The sequence below is a fragment of the Equus przewalskii genome, chromosome 3, assembly GCF_037783145.1.
Source record: "Equus przewalskii isolate Varuska chromosome 3, EquPr2, whole genome shotgun sequence".
NCBI classification, from domain to species: domain Eukaryota; kingdom Metazoa; phylum Chordata; class Mammalia; order Perissodactyla; family Equidae; genus Equus; species Equus przewalskii.
This window is the reverse complement of record NC_091833.1, coordinates 80,001,917-80,027,369: the sequence shown is the minus strand read 5'-3', so window position 1 is coordinate 80,027,369 and position 25,453 is coordinate 80,001,917. Positions and strand designations below refer to the sequence as shown.

The following is a 25,453-nucleotide window of genomic DNA, read 5'->3' as shown; positions in this document are numbered from 1 at the left end:
GCAGGGAAACTAACAACAGGCATGGGAAGAGGATTACTTTACACTTATCTTCTACGTTCTTTATGATACGCGTGTATTTTCTGTTCAAAATGCAAATTTTAAAAATTAAAATTCAAACATATGTATTACACATATGTTTGATAAAGTTGAGGTCATACTTTGTACACTGTTTTGTATCTTCCTTGACCATTTAAGATAATTTCATGAGCATTTCCCCATATTCGATACCCTTTCAAAAATATCTTCCAGGGGTTGGCCTGGTGGCGCAGTGGTTAAGTGTGCACATTCCACTTCAGGGGTCCGGGATTCGCTGGTTCGGATCCCAGGTGGGGACATGGCACAGCTTGGCAGGCGATGCTGTGTCGGGCGTCCCACATATAAAGTAGAGGAAGATGGGCATGGATGTTAACTCAGGGACAGTCTTCCTCAGCAAAAAGAGGAGGATTGGCAGCAGATGTTAGCTCAGGGCTGATCTTCCTCAAAAAAAAAAAAAAAATTTCCATTTGGAAGTGTGTACCATAATTTAGTCATTCCCAGTGTTGGACCTTTATATTGTACCCAATGTTTTGGACAGATAATGAAGTTGTTAGAAATAAGGGGCCGGCCTGATGGCACAGCCGGTTAAATTTGCACGTTCCGCTTCGGTGGCCCGGGGTTCGCTGGTTCAGATCCCGGGTGTGGACGTGGCACTGCTTGTCAAGCCATGCTGTGGTAGGCGTCCCACATATAAAGTAGAGGAAGATGGGCACGAATGTTAGCTCAGGGCCAGTCTTCCTCAGCAAAAAGAGGAGGACTGGCAGTAGTTAGCTCAGATCTAATCTTCCTCAAAAAAACAAAACAAAAAAAAGAACACGAATGAATCTCTATAGACTTTAAGGACGGTTTCTTAAGTAAAATGAAAAGAGTCTCCCTCATTTTAGCATTACAATTGGCCAAATAATTCCTGCTTTTGGGGGGTTTGACAAAAGGAAGGGTGGCAGGGGACTTAGTGGGTTGGAGAGAAACCTCTTTGCCTGGGTGTTCAAGTTCTTGTTGTTAGCGAAACGAAAGTGGGTTCCCTCCTGGGGAGTTAAATCAGACTCTCCACCAGAAGCAGTGTCTCACAATGTACATTTGTGGCCAATAGGAGACCAGGAGGAATCATTTCCAGAGTCATGGAGTCCCCGAACAAAGGGAAGCAGGGACATTTATTTTGGATGCGGGATGAATATTCAAAAGGGAGAGGTGAGTATCCTCTTGCGCAGGCTCAGTTGGAAACATGTTTCCATATACACTGCAGGTGACTGTAGTAAGCCCTAAGCTCCTCCTGGAGAGATCTTAATATTAAAAATAAGGCAAAGGTCATAGCCGTAGCTCTCTGGTGAGGCTTGGTCTGGTTCAGGGTGGTTGGTGACTGCATCTCCTTAACGTAACAACAGGAAAAAAAACAGTTTGGAAAAACAGTTAAAATATCCAAACCCACTCTTGAGTTCCTTGGGGTGACTAGTCAGTGACATTGTCAGGAATAGATATTTATTTATTTTTCTGCCCCATCTCCCCAACCCCCCATACATAGTTGTATATCTTAGTTGCAGGTCCTAGTTGTGGCATGTGGGATGCCACCTCAACACAGCCCAACGAGCGGGGCCGTGTCCTCGCCCAGGATCCGAACCAGCGAAACCCTGGGCCACCGCAGTGGAGCACGGGAACTTAACCACTCGGCCACGGGGCCAGCCCCAGGAATAGATATTTAAAAAGCACATCTTTATTAAGATATAATTTACATAGCATAAAGTCCACCTTCTTAAAATGCACAATTCAGTGGGTTTCTAAAAAAATGTGTATTTACAAAATAGCACAACCATCAACACTCATTCCAGAACATGCTCATCATCATCCCCAAAAGAAACCCATACTCATTGGTAGTCTTTCCCCATTTCCACCTCCCCTTGCCCCTGACAATCACAAATCTACTTTCTGCCTCTATGGACTTGCCCATTCTGGACATTTCACATACATAGAATCACACAATAGCTGGCCTTTTATGACTGGCTTCTTTCACTTAATATAATGTTTGCAAGATTCATTCATGCGGTAGCATATATTAGGAAAGCAATTTTTAAAAAACCACTTGTCTTCTTCATTAAAAAAAGCCAATTTCTAATTAGCTTCTGAGAGGCATAACAGCCCTGCGTTCTTCCCGGAGAGGTGGCTCCTCTCCCCCCCACCCCGCTTCCCCTCTCCTCCTCCCTCCCTCCCACTCTCTTTCTTTCTTATGGAAAATAACCATCTGCCTGCTCAGAGTTCTCCAGGTCTTAGCACATTTCAAACATCCCGTCCTTCACCTCTTTCTCCTTTTCTGCCCCAGTCCCCATTTTCTCCAGGCTAATTTTAAAAAACAAGAAGGAACAACCTCTTTTTTTAGCACAGAGCTTTCTCGGCTGTATCTGCTGACTGGCCATAGGGAAACTCACCTTACTCTGGGAATACCAGTGGAGGTCTTCCTCCCCAGACAACGTTGTATGAAGGGCAGGCAAGCACTTTTTGTGCAGAAAGCCAGAATTTTCTTAACTAACCTAGAAACATGCGTTTACTCAGTACATGGGACTATATAAAATGCTCTATGAAATATAAAGATGAGAAAACCAAAGACCTGCTTTAGGTAGCTTATATTCTATGAAAGCATCTAAAACATTCTTGATAATATTACTTCATAGGTGTTCATGGACTATACTCCTTCTAGATAGTGAAGTCCTCAAGGGCTGGAACCATGTTCTATGAATATTTCCAATACCTATAGTGCTTTGCACAAATCTTTACAATGCGAGGCCTTCTTTTTGTTAGGATGCCCTAAAGTAAATGTACATGGAAGTGCTGAGAAAGGTCAGATGAGGGATGGGTTACTCCTGGCTGGAAAGATCCAAGAAGGCTTCATGGAGAAAATGGTTTCTGTGGTAAGCTGTGAAGGATGAATGGGATTCAGGCACATGGAGTTGGAAAGAGACTTCTAGGAAAAGAGGAAATGTACAGAGGCGAAACAGTGTGAGGCATGAGCAAAGGGAACGAAGACTTAATTTTGCAATGAAAAAGGAGAGTTGAGAAAGTCATGTCAGATGACCTAAACTTCCAAGCAAGGAAAGAAGCAGGGGTGTCTTCAAAGAAGGAAAGCAGCTGGGGTGGAATTTGGGTCTAAAGGGGTGTGGAAAAGGTTAGATTGTAGGATGTGGGCTAGAAACTCTAACAGACATTAAGACACGAGATCTTGAGGTGTTAGTGGGTCACACAAATGGAGGTGTCTACAAATATGGGATCATCTATGCTATAATTCAACTGATTTCTTAAGTATATTGGTGGATATAATATTTTAAATTTTAATAATTTACATTCTATTAAAAATTAAAATACACAGTCATTTACTCATCATTTATTCAACAAGTATTATTAAACACTGTTTCAGACTCTGAGGGCACAGCAGTGAACAAAATAGATAAGATTCCTGCATTTTTAAACATTTACATCTAGTAGGGAGAGGCAGACAAAAAAAAAAAAAAAACCCAAGTAGCACAAACGTGTATAATATTAGCAGAAACCAGTAGAGTTAAACATCATTAATTCAAAACTGCTTATTCATAATAATAGACAAATATTAGCAAGGGCTGTTTTCTAGCTAACTAATAAAAAATTGTTTCCTAATACAAGTATTAGAAAATCCAAACAGTTCCTTCAAAGTCTGTTTTCTCTAGAGCTTCCTGTGTCAAATTAACAAGGTTTCATTGCATTAAGGCAGGAAGTTATTCAGCACAATATGAAAGACAATTTTAAATTGTTCGGGACACTTCAGCACAAAGTATATTTGTAATGAGTGTCCAGAGAATCATGCTGGCAGTCCATAAAGTCTTGGTAACAATACATAACGCTGTAATTTTTTCTTCTTGAATGTATTTATCTACAAGTCTAGACCCCTAAGATGCAAAGATACGTAAGACACCATTTCTACTTTCAAAGCGCTCCCAGTCTGGAGGAGAAAAGAATCCATTAGAAAGCTAACAAAATACACTGTATAATAACTGATCCCAGGACTGAGGAAGGCGTGCTGAGCTTGCCTTGAGGGCTAGGCAGCCGTCACGACTCTCACAATAACTACTGAATCTGGCCCTGAAGGACGGGGGTGGAGAGGTCCATCTGCTCAGGTCGAAGGAACTGCATCAACAAAGGTGAGGAGGAAGCAGGTCTAGAGAAAAGGAGCTAATATTTATTGAGTTCCATGCACGTTTGGAACATAGTAGATACATTATAAACGTTTGTTCAGTGAATAGGCGTCCTTGCTAGGAAAGGATCATTACGGCCATTTGGTAGATAAAGAAACCGAGGTGCAGAGAGATTAAGTAATAGTTCTAAAGTCACATAGCTACGTGTGGTAGTGTTAGATATTGACCTCAGGCTGTCTGCCTAAGAAATATAAGTTTCTTTGTCCTGTCCTGTTGTGTGGCTCAAGTGCCCACGTGTGGCTAAAGTACAGGGTGTCTAGTGAGGGAGTAGAGTAGGCATTGTAGCCAGAGGTGAACTTAGAAACCAAGTTGGGACATTTACTGCAGCAGTCCCTGAAAGACATTCTAAAGAATGTACACTGTCCTTAATGGGAAGCCACCAAAGATCTTGAAGTAGGGCAGTGACGTCATCAATATTTTTTTCAGGAAGACAAGTGTGATGGATTGGAAGTTGGGGGGGCGGTGGGGATGCGGGCAGTGGCTATGACAGTAGATTGGTAGACAAGCTAAGAAATGCTATCGCACAGAGCTGGTGAGGAGCAATGTGAGACTGAGCGGCGGCTGTGGCCGTGGAAATGGAGACTAAGGGGGTCGACGCCTGGAGAGTTATCAGAGGAGGAGTCACCAGCACTCACCAGCCAGATCATTCGAGGACAGGGAAAGGATGCCTGAGGCTGCTGGGATTTCTAGCTCTGGTGAAGGAAGATCCCATTAGCTGAAATGGGATATAAGAAGAGGAATGCAGAGGCTGGCCCAGTGGCATAGTAGGTAAGTTTGCACACTCCACTTTGGTGGCTGGGGATTTGTGGGCCCAGATCCCAGGTGCAGACCTACACGCAGTTCATCAAGCTATGCTGCAGGAGCATCCTGCATACAAAACAGAGGAAGATGGGCACAGATGCTAGCTCAGCAACAATCTGCTTCAAGCAAAAAGAGGAAAGATTGGCAACACATGTTAGCTCAGGGCCAATCTTTCTCACCAAAAAAAAGAAAGAAAGAAAGAAAAGAAAAGGAATGCATTTGGTGGGCAGAAGATAATATTTTGGACAGTTTGAGTGGAGACATCCAAAGAGAGATGTATAATGGACAGTGGGAAATATGAGATGAGAGCAAAGGAGAGTGGCTGGATTAAGAAAATGTTGGGAATCATCAGTCTCTACGAGACAGTTGAGGCCAGAAGGATGAGAGGGCCGGGGGAGGTGTAGAATGGGAGAAGAGATGAGAAGACAAGGGGAAGTCAGCAAATGAAGCTAGGGAAGAAAGGACAGAGTTGTAGAAGGAGAACCAGAGGGAGATGGGTTATGGAAGCCAAGGGAAGAGGCTAGGAGAGGTGAACTGGGCTGAATGAAGGTTCTTGGTGACCTCTCCGAGCCCGGCTTCCCAGGAGAGCATGGGACAGAAGCTGGGTTTAGGATTGAGGACTGAGTGGATGCTTAGGCAGCAGGAAATGTGAGTACAGTCTATTCTCCAAATATTGCACAGCAACAAACTCTGGATAACTCGAGAGGAGTAGAGAGTAGAGAGAAATCTTAGTGAGATCCCTTGGGAAGTTTTGGAGCTGGCAGCTGCCTTGGTCAGCCACTGCAGAAGAAAAGCGAGTCAAGCAGAGTCCTCTCTGCTCCACTCTTGGGCAAGGCGGCTTTCCTAACATGGAGGGGAGAATCAGACTTAGCAGGAGCCTCCTTTTCATCACTGTTAAAAGACTGCAATATTGCTGTTCCCCAGGCATGTCCTACTGATTGTTTTATAATGGTGTTCTCTTTGGAAGGGATAAAGATAGGACTGGACTCGTAGCAGAGGGCAGAAGCAGGTAGCTTAGTGCCTCAGTTCGTCAGCCAGGCTGCCTAGACTCAAAGCCCGGCTCTGTCACTTACTGTGTGAACTTAGGTAAGTTACGTAAGCTCTCTGTGGCCCAGTTTCATCATCTGAAAACAGGAGTCATAATAATGCCACCTCAGGGGCTTGTTGGGAGCATTATTTGATTTAATAAATCAATAAGAAGAACTCAGAACAGAGTCAGAACCTGGCATACAGTCAGCCCCATGAAAGTATTAGCTACTATTGTTAATAGTTATTCCAAGCATTTGGGGCATCAGTGTTGGAAAGACCCTGGGGTCTTTCCACCTGTCACCAGCCTGTGCTGCTGCTCTGATTGCTTTGGCTATTCTTCAACAACATGAAGTTCTTTTAGTTTTGCGTATAACAGACCCTGCAAATTAATATTTGCTTTTCAAGATTAGCAGAGGCTGTTCTTAGGTGGAAAAACAATGGCTTCTCCTGCGGAGTAAGAAGGAAGAAGACACCTGTTAGGAGAAACTGGTTTTGGTGCAGTAAAACTCTGAAGCACGGTGCTTATGACAAAACCAAACAATTATAATATGGGTGGGGGTCTGTGTGCTATGAAATGTGACTCTTTTGGTATATTTTAACTAGCTGGGGAAGCTATATTTTTGCTTCTTATCTCTCTTAAAGCATTCACCCTCTAGAATACTCCAAGCACTAAAGTTAAACATCTGGTGCCAGGCAGGATGCAAAAATAACCTTTTATCTCGCTGCTATTTTTGATGGCAACCGGGCTGTTAGATGTTTGGAATTGCTCTCCCTCACTGCCACCTGCTGGTGAAGGCCCAGCACAACCCTCATTCCACCAACCGCACTGGTGGGCTTCTGATCGAATGCCCCGCAGAGGCTGCAAAAAGAGACCCTGATTTCTTCCTATTAAGAAAATACATTGTCGGGGTTTTTTGTTTTGTTTTAGGATTGGCACCTGAGCTAACAACTGTTGCCAATCTTTTTTTTGTTTCTGTTTTATCTCCCCAAATCCCCCCGGTATGTAGCTGTATATCTTAATTGCAGGTCCTTCTAGTTGTGGCATGTGGGACTCCGCCTCAACATGTGCCATATCTGTGCCCAGGACCCGAGCTGGTGAAACCCCGGGCCACCAAAGCAGAGCGTGCAAAGTTAACCACTGGGCCACCGGGCTGGCCCCATACATGGTCGTTTTAACTTACATCCAGGGCCAGCTCCTGCTTTTGTGGGACCTGTAGCTTATTCATTTGAGGGACAGTCTTTAAGGTGAAAGAATACCAACTCACAAATACAGAATCAGGTACGGCAGAGATGATCTATTTTAAAATGAGAAAAGATGTGAGAGCAAATTTTCTTTACAGTGTCTAATCTTGAATACCGTTTGAACTGACAGCACTTATTAACCAGTTTGTCTCCATGACCCCCTCGTGTGGGTACACTATGATTTCTGTTATATTTTGAGATGGCAGTATTTCATGTCAAATTAGCAAGAAGGTTAAATATTTTCCCAATAAAATATACTTTTACCGCTCTTCATTGATGGGATTATCAAACAATCTGAAGACTGCTTTATTTCTTCTATCTGAAATCTGTCTCTTCCTCTTGATGACTTACTGCTTTTGCTATAATCTGAATTTTTTGGGTCACAATTTGCATCTCAATGTCAGACTAATTTCTATTCATTTTATTCTTCATAGTAACCTCTTTTGTTTCATATTCCACTAATTTTTTACCTGAGTGTTCTCTCAAAATGCTAACTATGTGAGGTGATGTATGTGTCAACTAACTTTATTGTGGTAATCATTTCACAATAAATATGTATATCATATCATCACCTTGTACACCTTAAATTTATACAACTTTGATGCTACTCAGCCGTAAAAAAAGATGAAATCGTCCCATTCACAATCACATGGATGGACCTGGAGGGCATTACGTTCAGCGAAATAAGCCAGATAGAGAAAGACAAACACTGTATGATTTCACTCACATGTGGAAGAGAAACAAACTTACGGACAAAGAGAGCAGATTAGTGGTTACTGCGGGGAGGGGGTGGAGGGTGGGCACAAGTGGTGAAGGGGCACACTTATATGGCGTATGACAAATAATAATGTACAACTGAAAGTTCACAATGTTGTAAACTATTATGACTGCAATGAAAAAAAGAACGCTCGCACACTTTTCACTCTAAAAAAAAATTTATACAACTTTGTCAGTTATATCTTGGTAAAGCTAGGAAAAAAATGTTCTTTCAGTTCTTTAACAAATAAATGATAAGAAGTCAAATGATGTCTGTCGCTTCTCACTTGTTTTCCTGAAACTTTGCAGAACAACTTTCAAAACTACAGCTGACACCAGACACGCTCCACTCAATTTCTCCTTAGCAGGATCCCAAAACTGCCTGCAGCCACTTTAATGCCCTTGATGAGGGAAATGTGACAGATAGGAAGCCGGAGTGGAAAGGGACAGCTGTCTGAACCCATTGTGGCTGAAATACCTTACTTTTGAAAATGTTATGTAAATGTATGGCCCTGTGAGCCCATTCCCGGGGTCAGCACGGGGGTCGTTGACTCCATCGGACACCTTCTGCACCTCACTGTTCATCCTTCTGTGCCCAGGAGGTGCCAGGGTTTAGGGATCATTTTTTATTACTTATGATTCCATTCTGTTGCTTCTGTCCGTGCAGAAGACTGCTTTAATTTAGGTCAAATGGATGGAATATCAGTCTAAAATAGAGAAAATGTGGAATTAGGAAATACTTTTAAGTGTACATTTTAAGGTGTGAACTAAAAAACAAGAGACTGGTCTGTTTTCGTCCATGCAATAACTTGACCTTGGATAAGTCACTTATTCGTCTGTAAAGTGAGAGAGCTGGGGTATCTGCTGAGCTAAATGCTCATAAACGCTGGTAAAAAAATTTAGCTACAGTCAGCTACATGCTGATCTTAGATGATTTCTGAGATCCCTTTAAATTGTAAAATTCCGTGAACTTGATGTACATATAGAACGCACTAAGCGGTTTCCGAGAAGACAGCAAATCAGAATTTTTTTTAAAGAAAATAAACTTGTAATATTATTTGTAATTAGTGTGATCATTTCTAGTTTATTTATTTATTTATTTTGAGGAGGATTAGCCCTGAGCTAACTGCCGCCAATCCTCCTCTTTTTGCTGAGGAAGACTGGCCCTGAGCTAACATCCGTGCCCATCTTCCTCTACTTTATATGTGGGACGCCTACCACAGCATGGCTTGCCGAGCAGTGCCATGTCTGCACCCAGGATCCAAACTGGTGAACCCTGGGCTGGTGAAGTGGAATGTGCAAACTTAACCACTGCGCTACCGGCCTGGCCCTGTTTGATCATTTCCATTGGTATGCTGCTAGGCTTGAAAATTTTGGTTTTAATAAATGGGCTAAACATTTGCTCTAATCGGAACATCGTATATATTATTAATTGGCCTAGAAACCCACATTCTTCTGTTATGGTATACAGCCCACTTCCACAGTGGTTACCACTGATTAAATATCGTCAAGTTAACATTGTGCGTATATATGTATATACTACCAGGCAAAAATAATATACATATATATTACCTAATCCTTGTATCATTAGGCTTTCTTTTTACTTTTGAAAATTTGCTGCCTTCTAGGGAAAAAGTACTGTTTTAAAAATAATTTAAATGAAAATGTCTTTTTGTCATAATCTGCTTTGTAGTCCCAAATTTTATAGCCTCTTGGAAAAGACTGATGCTATTTCCACCATGGCCAGCCAGTTTACAAGGCTTTAGCTTCCTGAAGGCAGGTGTTGAGGCCCCTGTGTGTTGGGGCACCTGTTCATTCTTTCTCATAAGGCCCCGGGCTCCGAATGCACATTAACTCCAGCCCTCCCCGGCAACCTGGTTTGCATTCTAGAGATCTCTGGGAAGAACAGTGCCAGAATTCCTTCTGATATACCCTTTGTCTTCCTCTAAGGCCTCCTGGACAGTGCATTTCACAACTAGGAGGGGGTGATCACATGATTCTTAGCAGGACAGAAAGGTGCGCTGCAGCTCCCATCGCCAGACAAAGCGCCAGCTGGAACAACTGAGCACATTTGCTCAATGGCCTCTTGTTTCAAGTTGGCCTTGGTAAGTGGCCTATTACATAGACAACACATGGCTAGTAATGTCACATATGGGGGGTACTTCTTGGCTCCTAGGGACACTTGCTAGGGTAACACATCCGTCCTCTCATGCCACCTTGCTCAGATTTCTCCCCAGGAGATGCTGGTGGTTTGGGAAGGAGTTGCTGGCATTCAGCCCTCAGACTTTCCTCCTTCCCTTCTCTCTAGGGTTGGCCTGCAGAAAGCATCTGCTCTGTTCTGCAGTTGGCCAGCCAACAAAGGCTCTGCCCGATGGGGTGAGGCCTGCCGTTTCCTAGAGCTGCTTGTGGCTGTGTGGGTGAGTCTGTCTAATTCTCAGGTTCGGTTATTAGGACACTCATTGTTGCTGCATATCTAAACCACATGCTTCCATTCAGCTTTTACCAGTAATTAAGCTGCTAATTTTTTGATCTCCATCTGCTTGCTTCCTTTATGTCTCGCAGATGGTTCAGAGATTGGGTGGGCAAGAAGGGTGCTATTTATTGACTCTCTCAAACCTCCACACTATGTGCCAAGACACGGGGAACTAAATTAATCAAGACACAGTTCCTTCCCGGGGTGAGTGGACAATCTAGGAACTATGAAGACGTAAAAATTAGGAATTTGCAGGGGTAACACACACCCAAAACTGGGCAATCCCAACGCTTTCCCTTTCTATCCACCAGCACAAGTTATTCCAGCTCTGGATGAGTCATCACACATTATCCTAGACTTAACTGCACATAATGAAGCTAAGGGTGTGGGTGATATTGCAAAATGTTTTCTATGTGTGTCTTGGAATGGGAGAGAGTACACAGTGAGGTGAGGGAAGAGGAGGAGGAAGCCCCTGGAAACATTTCAGGGAGACTTAGGTGCTGAATTCATTTTAACTTGCCTGGGAGCAGTGGAGTGCATCGTCACATCTGGCTTGACCAGTTCGTGTAAGTCAGCAAACTTCATTCGAGCATGTTCTAAGTGGCAGGTACATTTCACATCCTTTAAGTCCTTGGATTCAAGGTCCCTTCATTAGGCTGTGCTGGGATGCTTGGTGAAACTTCTGTTTTAGACCAACTGATTACTCCCTGAACCCCAAATACAACTTCCCTTTTCCTGACTTTGTCCCTTTTCTAGGTCGCGCTCTGTTCACCTGGAATAGTCTTTCTCCGATCCCTGCCCTTTGTAATCTTCTCCATCCTTCCACGTCCATCTGTCTTGATCACCTTAGTGGATGTGAGCTTTTGCTCTGTATAAGAGGGACCCTTCCGTTGCTATTTCTATATCTGCTTTTTTTATGAGCTACCTGCTGAATTTCATTTTCTTCTCTAGGTTTCTCCTTTGGGGCCCCTGAATTGGCTTCTCGTAGTTCTGTCACGGCAGGAGTCTAATATAAAATGACTTCGTGGACACAGAAGCAACCTCTCACACTTCTCAAAAGACACATGTAGAGATACCTATTTGATTCATTTGTTCATGTGTCTTGTTTCAGCTCAGTGATAGACTCTTGGAGGGATGTATATTTCGTACCTTCTAAGATTCTTATTTAACAACTGATCTTCAATTAACAGCACAAGAGAATGAAGAAATTCCCTCCAGAATTCTGGAAGACATATATCAAAAAGTGTACTAGGAGCCCCATATTCTTTATCCTAAAACTTCATAAGCATTTTGCCTCCTTCTCTGTAGCATACCCATGTTTGTTTTTAACATAAAAATGTTATGAATTGTTTGCACTGAGTAAACAATGCTTTGAAAAGATGTGCGCTATTGAATTGCTAAGCTTATATATCCTCTGATACACTGCTGCTCACCACTGTTGTTTATTCCAGATGAAAAGCATGGCTAATAAATGCTCAATAAATATTTGTTAGATGAGTAAATGGATGAAAAATCTGATAATAATAATAGGATTCTTGTAGCTCCTTCCAGAAATGTATATATTGAATCACAGCTTTCCAAGGGAGCTAACCCACGGCGATACAAGTTTGATCTCTATCTCCTTCAAGTCAGACCAGTCAGTGCAGGGACGCTATAACTCCTTAAGGTTCTCTAATTAGCTTCATTTTACAGCTGGGAAAGTGGAGGCTTAGGCAGGTAAATGAGCACCGCAATTATCCATGAGTAAGTAGACCCTAACAGCCGTGACTCCAAGGGCCCCAGGCCGGCTCCCTCCTGCCAGCCCCCAGGCAGGCCCTCCTGCCTCCATTGCAGCTCTTCTCACAGTGGCTGTGATGACCTGAGCACTTCAGTCTCCATGCTGGGCCTTGAGCTCCTCCTTGCTGGGACCGTGTCTTGATCATATCTGTGCGCTCAGGATTGATGACAGGCCCTCCCACACAGGCACCCAGGAAATGTCAGAATGAATAAGTAAAAATGTACAAATCAAAGAAACTGCTGAGTGATTCCTGATTCTCCAGGCCTGTCTTCTATGTAAGCCTTTTTTTCCCCCCAAACTGTGCTAAGACGGTGCTCTTGATTGTAAGTCTAAATGAAAGAAAACCTAATGCTTATATTAGAATGTGAACTCAACGTTTCTCAAGACTTTCTTATTCTATTTTTACCGTATTGAAAATGTTCGGGGTTGGCCCAGTGGCACAGTGGTTAAGTTCACACATTCTGCTTCGGCAGTCCGGGGATGCCGGTTCGGATCCTGGGTGCGGACAGGGCACTGCTTGGCAAGCCATGCTGTGGTAGGCGTCTCGCATATAAAGTGGAGGAAGATGGGCACGGATGTGAGCTCAGGGCCAGTCTTCCTCAGCAAAAAGAGGAGGATTGGCAGCAGATGTTAGCTCAGGGCTAATCTTCCTCAAAAATACAAAAACAAAAAAAAAACAGGCAAAAGAAAAGAAGGAAAAAGAAAATGTTCACTCAGTCAGATCCTCTTTACTTTGGGGGGCCCAATGTTATTGAGTCACTTCCAACTCTTTGAGAAACCCTGTGTCCTAGGGCACAGGGATTGCTTTTGTTGGTCTCTGAGAACAGGCGCTCCCCGCTCTGCTGATTCAGGAACACAACTTGCTTTGTCTTCTGTGGGGATAATATTAGTTGTCTTTTTTTTCTTTTGAGGAAGATTAGCCCTGAGCTAACTGCTGCCAATCCTCCTCTTTTTGCTGAGGAAGACTGGCCCTGAGTTAACATCCATGCCCATCTTCCTCCACTTTATATGTGTGGATGCCTACCACAGCATGGCTTGCCAAGCGGTGCCATGTCCGCACCGGGGATCCAAACCAGCGAACCCCGGGCCACCGAAGTGGAAAGTGCGCACTTAACTGCTGTGCCACCCTGACAGCCAGATATTAGTTGTCTTAGTCAGTACTCTTACAGGTCCCCAAGTTTAAATCAGCTCCAGATAGACATAACGAGAGTCCCTTGCTAACTCTTTTACAGGTACAGATAACAATTCTATGACTTATAACAGTTTTTAAAAACAGCTGCATTGAGATATAGTTAACACACAAAAAAATCACCTATTTAAACTATGCACTTCAATGGCTTTTGATGTATTCACAGAGTTGTGCGACCATCACCACTCTCAATTCCGGAACATTTTCATCACCCCCAAAAGAAACCTCATACCCTTTAGCTATCACTTCCCAACTACTCCCTCTGGGAAACTAGCCATGTGCACAATGAGAAAGCTCTGTTGCAATTACAAAAAGCTACTTTGTTTGAATATGAATTAGTCAAGATTATTGTCTTTTCAAGTGAGAGAAATCCCAATCGAACTGGCTTGGGCAAAGGGAGGATTTACTGACCAATAGGATCCATGGAAGTGTTGAACAAGGAAACTATGGCTCGGGCATACATGCAGCTGGGTCTTGGAGACAAACTGAATGAGGGGCTTGCCACGACTCTTCTTTCTTCTTTGCCCTTCTTTTCACGTAGTGTTCATTTTTTCTCAGTGCAAAATATTTTCCTCTACGTGGTGGGAAACACGCAGCGTCTCCCCTGCCTTCCGTTGCATGGCCTCCACCACTGAGGAAGCCAAAAATAATTTGGAAGCCTAAAGCCACCAACGCGGACAAAGCTCCCCCGGAAGACGACCAGGCCACCCTTCAAATATCATTACTGATTTGCGGGGTGGCTTTTCTTCTGGAGGATATGGTCATGTTGTGCTTCAAACTTAGTATAACCTATAAAACAGAAGTGGTGTTTGGGGACAGCCAACATCTGGGTTACAAATTAAAGATATAAAGGTAATAAAAATTAAAAGGCATGTTTACTTCACACCATGTGCTTAAAATCTAATTATAGTAATGATGCAGATATTTAGGCACAATAAAATCTATGGGAGGTATCGTACAAATAAGGTTAAAAACAAGGATAAAAACTGATAGGATATTAATGCAATTGCCTGATTAAGTTCTGGTCAATGGTCAATGGGATGTAGGTTGAAGGAGTGTGTGCAACTTTCAGGAAATGTCTTTCAGAGTTGTTCCTTTCCCTGTCTCCTTCCCTTTTCTTTTTCTTGTTGGTTTGCATGAGGACTCAAAGCCTGGAGCTGAAGCAGTCATCTTGAATCAGGAAGTGGAATCTGCCTGTCGAGGATGGTGAGCAACAAGATAGAAAGAGCCTGGGTTCCTGATGACTGTGGGGCCATCATGCCAGCTTGGGATTACTTATGCCAATGTTTATGTGAGAAGACAAAATTTCAGTCTTGTTCAAGCCACTGTTATTTTGGAATTTTGGTCACAATTGGTCAAACCTTGGGATAAATGGTGCAATAAGGTGTTTTCTATTCTAATAATTTTTCAATCTCAGTGGATTGTGCCGACTGGGTAGGATAAGGACATTTGTAGATAAAGCCTCAAAAAAGCCTTACTTCATATAACTCAGCAACAAAGAAATGAACAACTTGATCAAAAAGTGGGCAGAGAATATGAACAGGCATTTTTCCAAAGAAGATATACAGATGGCCAACAGGCACACGAAAAGATGCTCAACATCACTAATCATCAGGGAAATGCAAATCAAAACTACAATGAGATATCACCTAACACCCGTCAGAATGACTTTAACTAACAAGACAAGAAATAACAAGTGTTGGAGAAGATGTGGAGAAAAGGGAACTCTCAAACACTGCTGGTGGGAATGCAAACTGGTGCAGCCACTACAGAAAACAGTGTAGAGATTTCCCCAAATATTAAAAACAGAAATACCATATAATCCAGCTATTTCACTAGTGGATATTTACCCAAAGAACAGGAAATCATTAATTCAAAAACATTTATGCACCACTATGTTCATTGCAGGATTATTCACAATAACCAAGGCCTTGGAAGCAACCCAAGTGCTCATCAACAGATGAAGGGATAAAGAAGATGTGGGGTGCTGGCCCTGTGGCCGAGTGGTTGAAGTTCCATGTGTTCCACTTCAGCAGCCCGGGCTTGTAGGTTGGGATCCAGGCATGGACCTAATCCATTCATCAGCCGTGCTGTGGAGGCACCCCACATACAAATAGAGGAGGATGGCACAGACGTTAGCTCAGGGCTAATCTTCCTCAAGCAAAAAAAGAGGAAGATTGGTAACAGATGTTAGCTCAGGGTGAATCTTCCTAACCAAAAAAAAAAAAAAAAAGAAGATGTCATATACATATACAGTGGAATACTACTCAGCCGTAAAAAAGGACAAAATTGTGCCATTTGTGACAACATGGATGGACCCTGAGAGGAGGATGATAAGCAAAATAAGTCAGACAGAGAAAGACAAATACCATATAATTTCATTCATATGTGGAAGAGAAACAAACAAACACATAGATAAGGAGAACAGACTAGCCATTACCAGAGGATAAGGGGGTGGGGGAGGGTGAAAGGGTTAAAGGGACACATGTTTAGGGAGATGGATAGAAACAAGACTATCCATGGTGAACACAATGGAGTCTATACAGAAACTGAACTATAATAATGTACAGCCGAAATTTACCCAATGTGATAAGGCAATATGACCTCAATAAAATTTTTTTAAAAACCCTTACTTGCTATGCACTCTTTCTCAGGAAGCCATTGGAGTAAATCAGTTAAGAGGAAGACATGCTCCTGGAAACAGGGAGTCCAATACAGGACAGAGGGGAAAGCAGTTTCTTAAACAGGGCTGAAGGGAAGCTCCAGGACAAGGGCTTGCAGCAAGCCGGGAGAGCAGCTAGTCCAGACCGCAGCAGAAGAGTAGAGGCACCAGGAGAGGTGATTCCCGGGAAGAAAGGAAACTGGTGTGAGACCTTATGGGTTTGACCATCATGAGGTTTTACAGCTCTGGGGATGGTTTGGGAACGAATTTGTGATTGTCACAGGTAAGTAAATGAAAAAAACAAATCAATGGTAAGCTAAAGAGGACACAAAAATTATATGAGAAATAAAATCTAATTACAGTATTCTGCATGGCTTAGCAGCGACATATCCTAATACAATAAACATGCTACTGATTCAATAAAAATCTGTGAACCAAATGAAACAACTATATTGGATGAAGGAGGTGACGCGTGTGTGTGTATGTGTGTGCACGTGTGTGCACGTGTCTGTAAGGAGAAGAGATTTAAACCCCCATCTTTCACGATAATAAAACCAATAAAGTCTAAATTTTTTTAAAAAGTCAAGAAATAGAAATATCTCAAGTAAATACCAAAGACACAGCTAAGAAGTTGAGACTGGTTGCCTCTGAGGAATGGGGATGAGGATGAGGAGAGGTGCCCCAGGGGAAAGATGTTCTGTCTTTACCACGTGACTCTTAAAACTACGCAGTATACTACTTCAATAAGAATAAAAATTAAATTAATGAAATAAAATAAAACTGTTTGACTATATAATCTCTAAACTCCTTAGAGAGATTGGATTGAATGCAAGAACATTAGGAAAAAATAAGGAGAAGGGAGGACATTATTAGGAAAAATGAGTCTGCAAACCAAAATTGTAGTTTAAAATGATTTACGCAGCTTTGTCTTCATTATCTATCAATGAGGAAAATGCCACGGTCCTTATTGAGGGCCAGGCCTACAAAGAGGAACATGGCTCAGCGCCCACCCCCAGAGTGTTTGCACATGAATCTCGGTGCACCATACTGTGTTCACTACAAGGTAACTACAGCATTGTTATCTTCTCAGAGCCCACTCTGGGCCAATCATCTTCTATATAGGAAGGCAAATCCTCACAATAACTGTGCAAAGGGGGCTTTACAGATGAGGAAACTGAGGCTCAGAAAGGTTAAGTCACTTGCCCAATTTCACTGGAAGGCTGGAGCCAAGATCTAAACCCAGGAGAGATTGACTGCACAACTCGTTCTCCTTCTGTCCCCCTCCCTGACATTCTCAGCGTGGTTAGTGTGGACAGCAGCTTCTGTGCATCCCGTGCCTCTGCTGCACCAGGCACTGGGCTATGTGCATCACGTGCTTTACAGTCATTTGTTTTGACCTATATTCTGTGGTGCTGAGGATGCCAGTCGCTTGCTCCCCCAGGCTTTCTTGCAGCAAGGGCACATGGTCTACTCACCACCAATCAGACTTTGACTCAGGAGCCAGTGATGCCAAAGGAAAAGACAAGAACACTCCTTTGGCAGCACAGAGGTGTGCCACTCAGATCTCCCTGCAATGAACCTGCTGTGAGGAGGGTAACTAACTGACAGCCTTCGGCATTTGCCGCAGCATTCATTCCACGTCTCTGCTCTGACCAGGAGCTCTGTTCACTGAATGGGAACAGAGCATAGAGGAGCTGGGACATTCCTCTCCAATGCAGGTTACTCTAATAGGCTGGTGTTCTGCCTGGCTGAGACTTTCCCAGAGGTCCCTACAGTCTGAGGCTCTCCCCATCCAATCCGCTTTCCTTCCCTCTCTCCTTTCACAGGTGTCAGACCTGCGTCACAGTCTGAATGCTCTCTCTGCCTACTCCTGCTCCCTCCCCCTTTGCCTGTCACAGGTGTTTCCCTCATAAATCTCTTTCACTTCTAATTCTGTCTTGGTGTCTGCTTCCCAAGAGGCCTAAACTGACCCACCTTCTCTGAAGATGGTGGCAGGGATGGCAGGTGAAAAGGCAAGGTTTGAGGGCAGTGGTGACTTTGATGCTGGTAGCAGGAACAGTTGCAAGATAGCTGAGTTCCTAGCATGGACATGGCAGTGGAGCAAACTATGGTGTCCAGTGCTCAATGCAGTGGAGGTTTCTGCCTCAAATCAGTTATATAGCATGGTTTTTGGCTATTGTTCTTGGAAGTCTAGCCATGAGCTAGTCCCTGGTTGAGCTGAGATTTGAATACAGATTGGTTTATTTCCAAAGCCCCATTCTTAATAGTTGCATTATATTCCCCATTTTTCCAGTTCAAAAGAATGTGGTGATCTCAGGGCTGGCCTGGTGGCATAGTGGTTAAGTTTGCATGCTCCACTTTGGCAGCCCGGAGTTGTGGGTTTGGATCTCTGGCACGGACCTACACACCACTCATCAAGCCATGTTGTGGTGGTGTCCCATACACAAAGTGGAGGAAGATGGGCACAAATATTAGCTCAGGGACAATCTTCCTCACAAAACAAACAAACAAAAAATATGTAGTGATTTCACATATAACTTCAGCTGAAAATCTGACAGGGACTCTGGGAGTTGGGGGGACTGATTTCCCTGGATGTGTTTAACAAATATTCCTCTGGGGCAGCATAACAATTCCTACAGGAGAAATTAGTTCAAGCACTACACTCACACATTGTAACCTGGTTCTTCTTCTTTCTCTCTTCCCTGTGCCTAGAGGGGCATACGATGAATGCTCGATGGCATTCCCTTTCTTTTTTTTTTTAAAGATTTTATTTTTCCTTCTCCTCCCCAAAGCCCCCTGGTACATAGTTGTATATTCTACCTGTGGGTCCTCCTAGTTGTCCTACGTGTGATGCCACCTCAGCATGGCCTGATGAGCGGTGCCATGTCCACGCCCAACATCCCAACCAGCAAAACCCTGGGCCACAGAGGTGGAGCGCATGAACCCAACCACTTGGCCACAGAGTCGGCCCCCCCTTTCATTTTTACAGCCCCTTAACCTCTGGGGAAAAACTGGATGTGGGTGTATTGGTTAGGGCAATGCTAATTCTGTAACAAACAAGCCCCAACCTTTCAGTGGCCGATCACACACAATAGTCCAAGGCCAGTGTTCCCAGTCAGCTTTCCTCCTGGTGGTGATTCAAGGACCTAGGCTCCCTTCCTCCTGTGGCTCAGCCTTTCCCCAGGGCCTCACTATCCCAAGCAGAAGAGGAGAAAGGCAGCATTTTTTAACCTCCTTGTCTGGCAGAGACACACACATCCTTTGGTCACATTCTGTTGGCGAGAGAGTCACACAAGACCCCATGGAGATGCCAGGGGAGCTGAGAAATGCAGCCCTTGGCTGGCAGCTCCTTTCCAGTAACATCTCTGTTCCATGGACAGTGGGGGACAATCGGGAATGTTTCGTAGATACTCAACATTTTCTGCCATGGGGAGCTTGCACTTCTTCCCATTCAAGGAAAGACGCTTACTTGTCCAAATGGAAGAGAGGCAAGCGAAGTGTACTCCTCCGTTTCTTCACAGCCACAAGCTGAAGTCTGATGATCTCAAGCCAAAGCCAGTGCCTTGAAGACTTAGGCTGAAACAGAGCTGAAGACCATCAGCTTCTTAGAGAAGTTCACTACCTTTTCATTTTGTTGGAGACATGTAACTTCTGTCTTTTAAATGAACTGGATAGCAAAAAAGAAAAATGTGTTCATGTTTTCTAGGTAGGGAGTCTGTTTATTTGAATATTACCACAAACAAAGCAATGTACATATCCATCAAAAGGGGAATGGTCAAGTAAATTATATACAACCATGATAGGGAATAATATACAGCCACTGAAAGTCACATTGCAGAGGAATGTTAATTGACACGAGAAAATATACTTAACGTGTTCGGCTGAAAGAAGCAGGTAATCAAAGATAATAATTAAACAACTACTAATCAATTATGAATTAAAATTAAAAGAATTAACAGAACTACACACTCTTATTAAAAAAAAGAGGACTGTGATAGATTGCATTATTGTTCAAAAACACTCCCTGCCTTTTTTGTATAGGCTCCTCCCCATTGAGGTCAGCTTGGCCACTGTATTTGCTGAGCAGCAGCTGAAGTGATGTGGTCCTCCAGGAGACCCGCAGGTGGAGACTGCTTCTCCATCCTGAGTCCCAGATTCATGACGGTGGAGCAAAGCTGTAGCTGACCCACTGTGGACAGGTGATGCAAGCGAGAAATAAACATTGTCATCGTAAAACATGAATTTAGCTTATCCTAAAGTGGCACAGATGCTTCTTAAAAAATTAATGAGCATAACTGAGAGCTTGAAGCGACACGAAGGGGTTTCTTTTTATTTCGCCTCTTCAAAGAGAAATGTTTCTGTTTTTTGCTAGACCAGAAGATCTTTATTATACCATAAAAAGTATTATCTGCTAGTAGACATTCTTTTCTTCTGATAAAAAGAAAAATAATCTCAGCATGTTCTGACTGAACTTGACGTGTTCATGCTCCCAGAAGTCAGAGAGGAAGAGGCAGTGGGCAGTGCCTTAATGGGCTTCATCCTTTTCCAAGAATGCAAATAGCAATTTGAGTTCAAAAAAGAGATTCTGACAAAAATGAAAAGACCACGGCCTTTGAAATTAAATTAAAACCAGGCAGATCGTAAATAGTATAAAAACCAAGGTCACAGTAATGAATTTACATATGATGGATGCATTCACAGAGCAGGTCAAACTGAAGGATGCTGTTATCAGTTTAGCCAGTAACGCAGATCCTTCATGTAACAGGTAAAAATTATACAGTAATTGTAATTAAGTAGCAATGAAATTAAACGGAAAGTAAGGTAAGTAAAAGCTCATATGAGCATTCTATTGGACTTACGATATTTGTGAATAATATTAAAAGCAACTTCATGAAAAGGAACCCTCATACACTGCTGGTGGGAATGCAAACTGGTGCAGCCACTATGGAAAACAGTATGGAGATTCCTCAAAAAACTAAAAATAGAACTACCATACGTTCCAGCCTTCCCACTACTGGGTATTTATCCAAAGAGCCTGAAGTCAGGAATCCCAAAAGTCCTGTGCACCCCAATGTTTATTGCAGCACTGTTTACAATAGCCAAGACATGGAAGCAACCTAAGTGCCCATCAACAGACGAATGGATAAAGAAGATGTGGTACATATATACAATGGAATACTACTCAGCTGCAAAACAGAACAAAATCATTCCATTTGCAATAACATGGATGGCCCTTGAGAGAATTATGTTAAGTGAAATAAGCCAGGGAGAGAAAGATAATCTGTGTATGACTCCACTCATATGAGGAATTTAAAACTATGGACCAAGAACAGTTTAGTGGATACCAGGGGAAAGGTGGGGTGGGGGGTGGGCACAAAGGGTGAAGTGGTGCACCTACAACATGACTGACAAACATTAATGTACAATTGAAATTTCACAAGATTGTAACCTATCAATAACTCAATAAAAAAATAATAATAAAAATAAATAAATAAATAAAAAGGAAAAAAAAAGCAACTTCATGATTAACTGGTTATGGGAATAATAATTCAAACTTACAAGCTACACAGGAAAGGATCAGGGACCATGGTAAATTTTCCCACAATGTGTCACAGAGGGACAAAATGGTAAATCAGAAAAATTATTGCAAACACAATTGAAACATTATTATTCTTTTGTAGTAGGGGAGGTGAAAAAAACCTCTGATGAAATTTCCCCTGGCACACTGAGTGCGACTTTTGTTTGGGCAGTTGGGAAAAAGTCAGAATGAGTTAGAGAAAGACCAGAGAAGGCAATTAAAATGATCTCAGGATGGAGAGGCTATTGATGTAATGGCCAAACACGTACTTACCTACCATACGCTGAGCACGAGGCCAACATTATGAGGGGTATACAAATAATAATGCCAGTTACCATTTGCTGAATACTGTGAATACCATAGGTGACATGCCGAGCACCTTAGTATTTGATCTATTTAAACCTCAAAACAGCACTATGTACACAGTAGGTTTTAATAGCAGAGACGGACAGCTGCTCACCAAAACTTGGTTTCTTTCCTTTCTGGGCTCACAGCTAGACCGCATTTTCCAGATTCCTTGCAGTTAGCTATGATCAAACTGCTAAAGAGAAAAAAACCCACAAAGACTAAAGATTGAGCTCTGAGTGGAAGAGAGAGCACACTGCATCCTCGGTAGGAGCAAAGGTTTTCTTAGCACTTAGCTTCAAAAAGGGACAAACTGGGCACACACAGCACTGAATTAGATGCTTTTCATACGGGTGCAGGAAAAGTAAACCGACGTGGGCAAAGAGGAAGGAAAATGCAGCGTCTGATGTTTTTAGTCACTGAAGTCTTTCACACGTTGAAGAATGTCTGATACTAAAAAACTGGAACCCAGCCAAAAAGTTTTTTACAAAATATAACTACTCATGTTTTAAACTGCCTTCCCCATTTAGCATGTGCAATGCAATGCTTTTAGTATATTCACAGAGTTGTGCAACCAATGCCACAATCTAATTTTAGAACATTTTCATCCCCCTTAAAAAAAACTATATAACCGTCAATGGCAATTAACCCCTTTCCCTCACCATTTGTGTCCCCAGCCCCAAGCAAACACTAATCTACTCTCAGGCACTATAAGTTTGCTTATTCAGAATATTTCATATAAATGGAATCATACAACATGTGATTTATTTTGTGACTGGCTTCTTTCACCTAGTAAAATGTTTTCAAGGTTCATCCATGTTGTAGCATATATCAGTACTTCATTCTTTTTATTGTTGAATCATATTCTATTGTATGGATACACCACATTTTGTTTATCCATTCATCAGTTGTTGCACATTTGGGTTGTTTCCACTTTTTGGCTATTGTGAGTAATGCTTCTATGAACATTTGTGCACAAATTCTGTGCGTTTTCATTTCTCTTTGGTATATATTCCTAGGAGTAGAATTGTTGGTCACAGAGTAACTCCATGTTTAATCATCTGAGGAACAAGAGACTGTTTCCCAAAGTGGCTACACCACTTTACATTTCCACCAGCAACATTGGAGGGTTCCATTTTCTCCACATCCTGTCAACACTTGTTATTATCTGACTTTTTGATTACAGCCATCTCAGTGAGTGTGAAGTGGTATCTCTTTGTGGTTTTAATTTGTACTTCCCTAATGAAATGATATTGAATATCTTTTCTTGTGCTTATTTGCTACTTGTATATTTTCTTTGGAGAAAGGTCTATCCAATCCTTTGTTCACCTTTTAATTGTCTCTTTATTATTAACTGTAATTTTTTTTGAGTTTAAAAGCATTTTATTTTTAGAAAACCTACATGACATGCTTTTTCCTTAAAAACAATGCCTCTGCTCCAAATAAATTAAGGTCAAAATAAATGAAGAGCTCAAGATGACATCAGTCCCATTTGTCTAAGTCCTGGTGTTGTGTGGATGAAAGCAGCAGCCAGTTACGACAGGTGCAGATCCAAAGTTATAGCCAAATTTGTTAACATTTTTCCATTTCTAAACCATCCTTCAAGAAAATCATATATGGGGTTACACCATCCACACAGCAGTCCAGCAGAGCAGCCATGCCATCTGGATTCATGTTTTCACCAGCAAAGAACTGGCAGTTTTTGAAATTAGCAAGGATGGGCTTCATTGGTTCCGCAGCCCCTGTCACAAAAGGTTTTACTCTTTCTGGTCTCTGTTCTTCAAGTTCGCCTTTGATTGAGTTCACGGAATCTTGGTTGTACTTCTTGTAGGCTTCTTTTGTGAAGCTGGTTTCCTGCAAGTGATGGCTCATGATGAATCCTAATTTTTTTAAATATATTTTGGTACCAGTTCATTACCAGATGTACGATTTAAAAATATTTTCTCCCATTCTGTGCTTTGTCTTTTCACTTCCTCGAGAGTGTCCTTTGAAGCACAAAAGCCTTTAATTTTAAGAAATTCCAATTTATCTATTATTTCTTTTGAAACTTGTGCTTTTGGTTTTGTTGCCAAGAACTCATTGCCTAACTAAACATCATGAAGATTTACTCCTGTTTTCTTCCAAGATTTTTATAGTTTTATCTCTTACATTTAGGTCTTAAATCCATTTTGAGTTAATTTTTGTATATGCTGTGAGATGGGGGTCATATTTTCTTCTTTTTCATGGGGATATTCAGTTGTCCTAGAACCATTTGTTGAAGACTATCCTTTTCCCCACGTAATTGTCTTGGCAAGCTTGTTGAAAATCATTTGACCCTAAATGAGACTGTTTATTTTCGGACTCTCAGTTCTGTTCCAATGATCTATATGTCTATCCTGTGACAAAGAGTACTAGTAAGTAATTAAGTGACTTGGAACTCTGCTCAAAACTGTTGTGGGCTTATAGCAATAATTGCTCCTAGCGATTCCTATACTTTTAGGCAACTCATCGTTTGCTTTAGAGTAAACTTTCCAAAAGTGATAAATGATAAACTCTCCCAAAAAAATCAAAGTGAATTAAGCTAAATTCCTTTGAGAAGGTTCTAAAAAAGTTCAAGACATTCTTGGGTATGGCAATATTTGAGCGAGAAATAACAGGCCTAGTTCACTCGCTCCATTGTTAACTAGAACGTCTCTCCCCCTCTCCTTAGGGACGAGCATGCTCAAAGATGATCATCGCTAAAGTTGAGAAGGGCAAAATTTCCACTCGCATCAATTATTTTCTCTCCCTTGACCAAGCGTTGCGACGTCTCTAAAAGCCACAGAAAGTCCTGTAGCCTCTAGATGTTTTTGACCACCTTTCCAGAATGCAATTTGTTTCCTACCAAAGCTGAGAAGGAGGCGCGCAGTCACGCGATTCTTGCCCAGGCCCGCTCGTCTCCGGAGCGTCGCCCAGGCCTTAGGAACGCCAGGGTCCTGTTCGCCCAGAGCGCCACAGCCGGCCTCACCGCCCCTCTGCAGCTGGGGCTGCCCCTCGGGTCTCCCTCTGTCTCCTCGCAGCGCGCTCCCGTGGCCTCGCCAAAACATGCGCACGACCAGGCCAAAGTTGCGCTTGTTCCCGCCCTCCTGGGCGCTGGCAGCGTCCATCCCGGGGCTGCTCGGCGAGCGAGCAGGGCACCCTGGGTTTTGCCCGACCGCGGGGCCCGAGGCCGCCAGCTCCCTGCGCCGGGACACTTGTCCTCTGCAGCGCGCAGTGGCGACGGCGGCTCAGAGACCCGAGGCGCCTGCGGCGGGGGAGCGCGCACAGGCGGCGCGGAGCCTGGCGGGCTGGACGGGGTGTGGCGGGGCGGAGGCGGACGCGCCGGGCACCACCCTC

The 25,453-nt window shown here is 42.8% G+C and overlaps 1 long non-coding RNA gene across 1 annotated transcript in view; it reads left to right on the top strand.

Annotated features, from left to right (window-relative positions):
• The window catches only part of LOC139082316 (uncharacterized), a 44,965-nt gene extending 32,404 nt beyond the window's left edge, over positions 1 to 12,561 (top strand). The window contains exons 2-4 of the long non-coding RNA XR_011538202.1: positions 1,127 to 1,224; positions 10,026 to 10,180; positions 10,384 to 12,561. This is a non-coding gene — a long non-coding RNA (uncharacterized lncRNA). The remainder of the gene's footprint in view (positions 1 to 1,126; positions 1,225 to 10,025; positions 10,181 to 10,383) is intronic.
• The last annotated feature ends 12,892 nt before the right edge of the window (positions 12,562 to 25,453 follow it).